Consider the following 10265-nt stretch of genomic DNA (forward strand, 5'->3'; position numbering starts at 1 on the left):
AGTGTCCTGAGAGTCTTTCACACCACTGAGCAGCAGCAGCCTAATTAAACGGGTCCTGTGTCCTGCAGGCAGTCCACAGCCCGAGCCACTGATAGCTCACCCTGCGATAACCCTCCCCTCTCAACAACGATTGTTCTGATTGGACGGAACTGGGCATCCTGCTGACTCTACTTGCTGTGCTGGATGGTGATACTGGTGTTAGGGCGACTCACCAGCTGAGCAACAGGGATGGGTGAGTATTTAGATACGGGATGAGTATTGAGATATGAGTATTTAGATATGAGATGAGTATTTATATAGGGGGCTCGGGGGTTGGGTGGTGGGGTGTGTGGGGTGTGTTTGTCTCCTCATTGAGATCCTCTGAACACATGATAAAATTATTTTAATGCATCTGATAAAACACTTTTCTTACCTTTTCACATTTTATTACCCTCCATATTGTTTGGAGATTGTATATCTTAAATATTCCATGGCCATAAATTACCTTTGCTGGCTTCAAAACGTTTCTTTGAAGTATGAAATTGTCAAATGGCATGTAAGTATCGATACTGTAGCACAGACAGGTGCCTGCGGCTGTGTCTGTGAAGCTCAAAACAGGCCTTCAGATATGTTTCATGTTTAGGAACCTTTGACTCCAAGTTCTAAACCACCATTTATCATCCTATCAGTGTGTGAGCAAACCTGCACTGGACACTCCACCAAGGGCCGTCAGTCACTACTGTGGACTTGCTGCATAACGTCAGATTATGCCGTCTAGATTATGACGTCTAGATTATGCCATCCTCTTGTGTCCCCACTCCAAAAGCTCTATTTGTGAATCCATGAATCTATTTATGAGCCCATCTGAAAGTTTAAACTGTTGGAATGAATCATTTAGACAGAGTCAACAACCCGCCCTGCGACTGGGTCTAAGATACTTGAACCACTTAATGGGTGGATTTTAAATTGAAAATGATAAAAGGCACCTTATAACCAGCCACTTCCCCTTCAGTACTGATAAACATTCCTGTAGATCTCAGTAATTCATGAACTACTATAGATCGTGCAGTGAAAGTAAAAACATGCAAACTCCCTAAAGAAAGATACAGAAAAACAGCAGAAAATGGCGCATCACTTCCTGTCTCTCTGGCCCTGGTTGCTTGACCTGGAATTTATCATTACACTACTGGCAGAAAATTGCTAAAAGCCCATGAAAAAAAAAAAAACTTTTGTGCCATTTAAATTTCCCAAAGTAGAGTGTAAAAACAACTAAGAGAAGGAGCAGCCCACACTGCCTCCCTATGAACAGGCCTCCCTCAACACAGCCCACCTACCCACCTCCTACATCTCCATATGGAAAGAAAGAACATGGACAGAGAGGAAAACCAATTTACCAACAGAGCAGCATCATCTGCCAGCAGAATTTATCTCTGACACACCACCCTCAGCCCACTGTTGACACTACATGATATTCCATTAATCTGCCTAATGAAAATTTAACCAGTGTTATAAACAAATAATTGGCCATTATCCTCTCAAAGATCCTGAATAAATTACTAGGGCCTTTTCCCCCCATCACTTGCTTTATTCTGCTCCGTTTGTGGAGGAAGAGAGAGAGAGAGAGAGAGAGAGAGAGAGAGAGAGAGAAGACAGGGAGAGAGAGACAGATACCGAGGGAGAGAGAGAGTGAGGGAGGATGGAGAGGGAGAGAGAAACGGTTCTGTTGATTGATGTTGGAATGAACAGGCAGAGCTCACCCTGCTGCTGTGAGTGGGCTTCAGCTAAGCCTGTGATTGACTTAATGAGAGTCTTTGGGGTGAGTAAATGTTCCAAATTGCTCAGTCATTAGCTTTTGCGCGGCTGTCTGAAGATACTCCGGATCTGGTGCACTGGGTCGACTCTTCATGTACCATTCCGCCTGCAATTACATTTTCATTTAGCGCAAACCTCTGAAGTCCGATAGCCAGGCCTCCTTTTCATTATACTGCGCTCTTTCTCCTTTTTTATCTAAATGGTGTGAAATGTCTCTTCATTTAGACCAATTACAGTTGAAAAGACGACACTGTAATGAATTATCATACAAATTATTTACTTAATGCTGCAATCAGCTCTTTCTCGTGCCCTGTCTCACCCTACACATCCCATCAGAGAGAGATGGAGAGAGAGAGGGAGATGGAGAGAGAGAGAGAGAGAGAGGGAGGGAGTCACCATGGGATAGAGAGAAGAAAATGGAGTGTTTAGTGCGTAATGTAAACAGACTGATGAGAACAGATGAATGTTGTTGTCAGACTGCTGAACACCAGAGGTGAGGGGAACCGAGACACACAGACAGGGGAATCTCAGCATAGCTCATCTCAGAGACCATCCAACCCACTTTAATTAAGAAAAGGCCTTTAAATTAATTCCCTTTAATTGCCATAACATTTTCTTGTGTCTGTGAGAAGGAAGTGTTAGGTTATTACAGTGTTGGGTTGTTGCAGTGTTGTGATATTACAGTTATAAGTAATTATATTGTTGGGCTATTACAGTGTTGGGTTATTACATTGCTGGCTTATTACAATATCGGGTTATTACAGTGTGGCCTGTTACAGTGTTAAATAATTACAGTCTTGGGCTGTAAGTGTAAGTAATTACAGTAAATAATGACAGTGTCTTGGTGCTCACACTGAGCTCTAGTGTAATGAACTCATTTATGCGCTGTGGGATCAGCGGATGTGGTGACCATGCACTGTTCATGGTTACTATATTCTGATGGTATAATGTTCTGATCTGTGGGTTAATAGATGTATCTCCAGTTCCAACTTGGGGGCTGTGGTTGGGGGTGTGGTTGGGGCCAGGGAAGATGTCAAAAAATCACAGTTGAAAGGCTGCTACACTAAGACTTCATCCCCAAGCAGAATCTAGATACTTACATTTTAATACATACATCTATATATTTTAGCTACACACTGTCTCAAAGTTTAACACTGCCTTTAACTACACACTGCCTTACATTTTAACTGCACATTGCCTTTAACTACACACTGCCTTACATTTTAACTGCACATTGCCTTTAACTACACGCTGCCTCACATTTTAACTACACACTGCCTTTAGCTACACACTGCCTGATATTTTACCTCCACACCACCTCATGTTTCAGATACCCGTGATAATTAAAATCATAATAAACTCAGGCAAGCGCCACATTGTTAAAGTTGCAAAAGTGTTACTGGTACTTAGGTCAATAACCTTAAGTGCTGCACGATTTGCACTAATCTCCGTGAACTCGCCCGTGTCACTAAAGTGGAACTTCCGATGCTGGTCCTGAACTGTTCCTGCTCAACGTCAGACGGGATTCGTTCTGACAGCTCCAAACGAATCTGGTACCATGAGCTCTTCACAGGTTACCTGTCAGCATCTTCATGTTTCATGCTCTTCTGCGCTGGGCAAAACATGGATGAAAGGGCAATGTCTTTGGGAATTCATTGCATTCTTGACCGAAATACAGCATGAATTATATTATATGGATTTTTACAAGGTTTCATTTACAACACAAAGTCATTATGGCTTTAATTTTGATTCATTTCATTTAGGTTATTTTTTGTTTTGTTTTTTTTTTTCACTTAAGACCACATATGGATCTGGTAAAAAGAGACTAGTCAAGATCTATTGAAAATAGGTAGATAAATAAAGTAGTCTAATTCTAGTCTTCTTTGGCCAGAGGAGGATGGGTTGCCCCCTGAGTCTTGGTTCCTTTCAAGTTTTATTCCTCATGCTCTTAGGGAGTTTTTCCTTGCCACTGTCACCCTTGGCTTGCTCACTGGGGGCTTGGACTCGTACACTTGTAAAGCTGCTTTGTGACAACAACTGTTATTTAAGGCATTATGTGCTTATAATCTTAGAAGAAAACAGAATGTAATGTGCTCTTCTATACACTGGGGTCCATATCATGAAGATATAACGAAGCAAGAACAATGGCAAAAGCACCTTAGCTTAAACAGGATATACAGTTGATTTAATAATGCACTGCCATTACTGAGCATATTTCATACTTCAAATTAAACTGTCTTAACCTTTTGGTTTGATGAGGATCATTATTCTACTTAATCTGTTTTTGCCATCTGAAATGAACAGTCCTTAAGATCATGTTTCTGACAGAATTAAATCAAGAAATCCTGCAGGTTGAAATAAACCACTTACTTGTGCTGTTTTCTAATGCTAACACGTTAACAGTTTCACTGGTGACACTAATTAAAAAGCCTGTAATGTGGGTTTGGGTACAACCCTCTGGTGAACTGGCCAATCATCAGCTGAGACACGTTCAGTTACTCACTTGCATAATGTCCCACTGATTAGAAGTGGCACCACTTGCCTGTGTTTTAGGGGTCAGAGGGCAACAGCCACTCCAGCAGACGTGTTTGCGTAGTGGTGATCTGTGCTGTCTGAGAGGACACTGTTCATGCAGCTCAGCGCCTCACACAGATGTATGCTAATGATCAGCAGTGTGTGCGCGTACGAGCCCTAAACAAACAGCAGTCTCGCTTCTGAGTGTTGGGTGAGGATCTCTTTTGTCATTCATCTCAAGGGCTGGTTGGTTTATATGAGTGGACCAACACAGGCCAACGCTAGTGATGCATGACAATCAGACGACAACTAATACAATCCAGAATGATCAAATAACATATTACAGTGTGTGTTGGTCCACTTATCTCCCATGGTCAATCTGAATGTCTGGGTTCCTTTGTGTGTGTTATGTTGGTGTACCAGACATTATTTTCTTCATATCAACCAAACAGCACTAAGGTTGCCCATTATATCAACTGCTTTGGCAGGTTTGTGTATAAAGCATTTATCCATATGTAATAAAATATCACTGTGTATTACTGAAAAAATATTTTTTAATTTTAAAAATATTTTATGTGTGAACTCAGCCATGAAAACAGTTAAAAAACTATAGTGTCAGCTTGAATGCACAATACTGGATGAATTAATTAAAAGTGGATTAGATTCTTCATTCTCGGAGCAAAATGATGAGGCTTTGTTAAGGAAAACCCAGGTGCAAGGTTATCTTTCACCTCCACAAAGCTCCACATACATCCTCACACCTTTAAACACCTCCACAAACATCCTCATACCTCTATACACCTCCACACAGCTTCACACATGTCCTCACACCTCTACACACCTCCACACACCTTCACCCATATCCTCACACTACCACACACATGCACACACCTCCTTCAGGTACACAAAAAAAAACAAGATCACCATAACTAACCCTAAACCCTGACCCCTCCCTCACCCTAACCCTAAACCCTCACCCTAACCCTAACACTAAAGAAGAATAAAGGAAATCCACTTGACTTCAATATCAATTCTAGTGAGATGTAGGCAAAAATGTTTTAAAAATATGCTAAGAAACAATAAATATATACTTGCTGTACAGTAGGGTTAGGGTTAAAGTTAACCTAACCCTTACCCTAACCCTAACCCTAAACCTGTACATTAGGGAGCAGATTTAAAAAATAATATTTCTCTCTTCTTCTTTTACACTAAAACCTTCAGATCTGAGGAAATATCAGTCCTGTGACTCTCAACCAACAGGGCGAGCAGCACGTACCTTGAACAGGGGAACAGAGCAATGGAGTGATGAAGGTGAACATGTGAACAAGTGAACATGGTGAGAAGGATGAACAGGGTGTACAGGGTGAGCAGGGTGAACAGGGTGAGCAGGGTGCACAGGGTGAACAGGGCGGCTTTATCCTGCAGGAGTCTCTCTCCAACACACGAGCTGCTGTCTGGATTAGTGCAGTGCAGATTTAGTTAATGCATCTTCGCATTGTTGGGAATCTATTTTGGGAAATGCTCGGCTTGCCATGCTGTAATACATATTGCCATTAAGCCTGGTAACATCCGCCCGCTACAGTTTAAGAGAGCAGGTTCAGGAAGACTCTTTATGTTGGGATCAAATGGATCATACTGAGATATTCAATATGAAAATATCACTGGGGACTGATGGGACATTTGGTGCTTTCATAATGAGATTCCCCTTTTGCCCAAATCTCTCTCCTTCTCCCCCTCTATCTCTCCTTCTCATTTTCTCTATCCTTCCTCCTCTCTCTCTCACTTTCTCTCCCTCCCTTCTTCCCCTTTAATATGTCCCATTTTTGTCTGGGCTGTTTAAATATTTGATGTCCTGAAAATGTTTGCGATATTCACCAGATAAGATACAGCATACATATGCCATGAGCGTTGTGTTTAAGAAGCTTGGCTTAAGGGCTGCATGAAGAACAGCAGACACAGAACAGAATGCATCTACTTTATTAGCTGCAGAGTCCACATGAGTGCAAAGACCAATAAATGCTAAGTATTTGGTACTCAATATCTAAGTATTCTTATCTCTTGAGTCATTCAAATCAGGATATATTTGCATGTAATAAAGACGCCTGTAAGATTCCTATTTTATTTATGATGATATTCAAGCCCTTTTACAGTTTGAGATATATCCACTTATTCTTCCATAAGGACAACTTCACTGAGAAACAGTTTCATGGAAGAAAAACAAACAAACAAAAATAACAAGAACAACAGATGTGATGCAGTAATCCCAGAGAAAGGGAAAGGAATCCGTGCAGCCATTTCCCTGAACTACAACTCCCATGATGCCTCAGGCTACGGCTTTGGACTTATTCTTCACACAGTGTAATGTGGGCACGGTGACAGGCAGGCAGACAATAGTGCAGCAGCAGTGGGTGTAGTGTGGGAAGAGAGGGGGAGAGAGGGAGATGGGGAGAGAGGAGAGGGAGTGGGAGATGAGGAGAGAGGGAGAGAGGAGAGGGGAGAGGGATAGGTAGAGAGAGGAGAGGGAGAGAGGGAGATGGGGAGAGAGGAGAGGGAGTGGGAGATGAGGAGAGAGGGAGAGAGGGGAGAGGGATAGGTAGAGAGAGGAGAGGGAGAGAGTGTGAGAGAGGAGAGGGAAGGGGAGAGAGAGAGGTGAGGGAGAGGGGGAGAGGTAGAGGGGAGAGAAGGTGAGAGAGGAGGGGGGAGAGAGGAGAGAGGGAGAGAAGGCAAGAGGAGGGGGAGAGAGAAGAGAGGAGAGGGGGAGAGAAGGAGAGCGGACAGGGGGAGAGAAGGAGAGAGGGAGAGAGACCCAGGCAAAAGCAAAAGACACAGGGCTTTGCGTGGAAGGCACACTAAAGCCAATGGCTTTATCAGAAGTGTGAAAGACAGGGGCCGGACATCAAACATGATTTCCCTCGGCGTGACTCTTCAAACGCTGGGTGAGTGCAGAAGCATCCCTCGCTGCCCAAGAAACCTGCCATACAGGAGGAGGGGACAGTTTGACATGAAGACCTTCACTCATTCCAGAAGGAGATTCACTCTTTAGACAGAGAGCTTTACATTTTACACAGAGAATTTAAATATTTACACAGAGAGCTTCATTTTTTACAGAGAGCTTCACCTTTATACAGCTTCTATGTTTACACAAGGAGCTTCACTCTTTACACAAATATTTTTATACAATAAGTTTCACTCTTTACCCAAGAAGCTTCACTCTTTACACAGAGAGCATCACTCTATGCTGAGAGATTCAGTTTTTACACAAGAAGACTGTATACAATATGTCACTTGAGGTTAAAATGCTCCAGTGACTGATAAATGAACAGCTTTAAACACTTCAAACACTTAGTTAAACTTAAATGTGAAAACTGATAATATAATAATACTGATATGTGGACGGTTAGGGGTGTGGGTATCAAAGGGTATCATGGGCATCATGGGTATCAGAGGGCATCGTGGGTATAAGAGGGCACCATGGTATCAGAGGGAATCATGGGTATCATGGTGGTCACTTTTTAAAGCCTTTTAATGAATGGATTGTACCACTATTATCTTGTATTGTTAAAAACTACAATAGTGAACTACAATAAATATTTTAGATTTAACAGTGACATAGAAAAGGCTTTGGATGTGATTGTACCAAAACAACAGCCATTACTTGATAACATTATTACTTCACACTTTTATTAACCTTTTATGTTAGCTTCAGACTTGCTCTTCAGTTGTAAAATAAAATAAAATACTTTTATAATATTAAAATGTTACTTTCACAATCATCAATACCTCATTCTTAAAAAAGAAATTAGAATGATATGACTATTGTATAGACATCAAGAAGCATACAGCACAATATCATCACTGGGAGTGGGGCACACACACAAGCTGACTTAGCCAGTGATTATTATTACTACTAGTGTGTCTGGTCCTACTGAGCCAAGCCACTGGCCAAAAGACCCTCACCTTTCCTTAACCCCAACCACTACGCTTTTAATCAAAGTCATATTGTGTGGAGAAAGGCCAAAATATTGACATGTTCCTTGTGTTCAGCAGGATGAACCCTAAATGGAATGGACTGACAGGTGTATCTTCCCTCTGTGTTGTATCACTTACTGTGATTTTTGTCTATGAGGAGACCCGTGAGGGCTGGGTTATGTCTAGGTTGTGTCTGTGAGTTTTGTGTGGGTTGTGTCCATAGGTTGTGTCCGTGGGTTGTGTCTGTGGGTTGTGTCTGGGTTGTGTCCGTTGGTTGTGTCTGGGTTGTGTCTGTGGATTATGTCTGGGTTGTGTCTGGGTTGTGTTTGGGTTGTGTCTGTGGGTTGTGTCTGGGTGTTGTGTCTCTGGATTATGTCTGGGTTGTGTCTGTGTTGTGTCTGGGTTGTGTTTGTGGGTTGTGTCCATAGGTTGTGTCTGGGTTGTGTCCGTGGGTTGCGTCTGTGGGTTGTGTGTGGGTTGTGTCTGTGAGTTGTGTCTGGGTTGTGTCTGTGGGTTGTGTCTGGGTTGTCTGGGGGTTGTGTCCGTGGGTTGTGTCTGGGTTGTGTTTGTGGGTTGTATACATGGGTTGTGTCTGTGGGTTGTGTCCATGGGTTGTGTCTGGGTTGTGTACGTGGGTTGTGTCTGGATTGTGTCCGTGGGTTGTGTGGGTTATTTCCGTGGGTGAAAAATCACAATTAACAAAATATGGCACATTTTTTGTTTGTGGGTTGTGTCCGTGGGTTGTGTCTGGGTTGTGTCTGTGGGTTGTATCCGTGGGTTGTGTCTGGGTTGTGTCCGTGGGTTGGGTCTGTGGGTTGTGTCCGTGGGTTTTGTCTGGGTTGTGTCTGTGGGTTGTGTTGGAATTGTGTCTGTGGGTTGTGTCTGGGTTGTGTCTGTGGGTTGTGTCTGGGTTGTCTGGGGGTTGTGTCCGTGGGTTGTGTCTGGGTTGTGTTTGTGGGTTGTATACATGGGTTGTGTCTGTGGGTTGTGTCCATGGGTTGTGTCTGGTTTGTGTCTGGGTTGTGTACGTGGGTTGTGTCTGGATTGTGTCCGTGGGTTGTGTGGGTTATTTCCGTGGGTGAAAAATCACAATTAGCAAAATATGGCACATTTTTTGTTTGTGGGTTGTGTCCGTGGGTTGTGTCTGGGTTGTGTCTGTGGGTTGTATCCGTGGGTTGTGTCTGGGTTGTGTCCGTGGGTTGGGTCTGTGGGTTGTGTCTCTGGGTTTTGTCTGGGTTGTGTCTGTGGGTTGTGTTGGAATTGTGTCTGTGGGTTGTGTCTGGGTTGTGTCTGTGGGTTGTGTCTGTGAGTTATGTCTGGGTTGGGTCCGTGGGTTGTGTCTGTGGGGTGTGTCTGTGGGTTGTGTCCATGGGTTGTGTCTGGTTTGAGTCTGGGTTGTGTCTGGGTTGTGTACGTGGGTTGTGTCTGTGGGTTGTGTCTGGATTGTGTCCGTGGGTTGTGTGGGTTATTTCTGTGGGTTGTGTTTGTGGGTTGTGTCTGTGGGTTGTATCTGGGTTGTGTTCATGGGTTGTGTCTGGGTTGAGTCCGTGGGTTGTGTCCGTGGGTTGTGTCCATGGGTTGTGTCTGTGTTGTGTCTGGGTTGTGTCCATGGGTTGTGTCTGGGTTGTGTCTGGGTTGTGTCTGTGGGTTGTGTCTGGGTTGAGCCCGTGGGTTGTGTCCGTGGGTTGTGTCTGTGGGTTGTGTCCATGGGTTGTGTCTGGTTTGAGTCTGGTTGTGTACGTGGGTTGTGTGGGTTATTTCTGTGGGTTGTGTCTGTGGGCTGTTCGGGGTTGTGTCTCTGGGTTGTGTCTGTGGGATGTGTCTGTGAGTTGTGTCTGTGGGTTATGTCTTGTTTGTGTCTGTGGTTTGTGTCTGGGTTGTGTCCGTGGGTTGTGTCTGTGGGTTGTGTCTGGGTTGTGTCCATGGATTGTGTCTGGGTTGTGTCTGGATTGTGTCTGGGCTGTGTCTGTGGGTTGAGTCTGGGTTGTGTC

Source organism: Brachyhypopomus gauderio, chromosome 15, assembly GCF_052324685.1.
Source record: "Brachyhypopomus gauderio isolate BG-103 chromosome 15, BGAUD_0.2, whole genome shotgun sequence".
Lineage (NCBI taxonomy): Eukaryota > Metazoa > Chordata > Actinopteri > Gymnotiformes > Hypopomidae > Brachyhypopomus > Brachyhypopomus gauderio.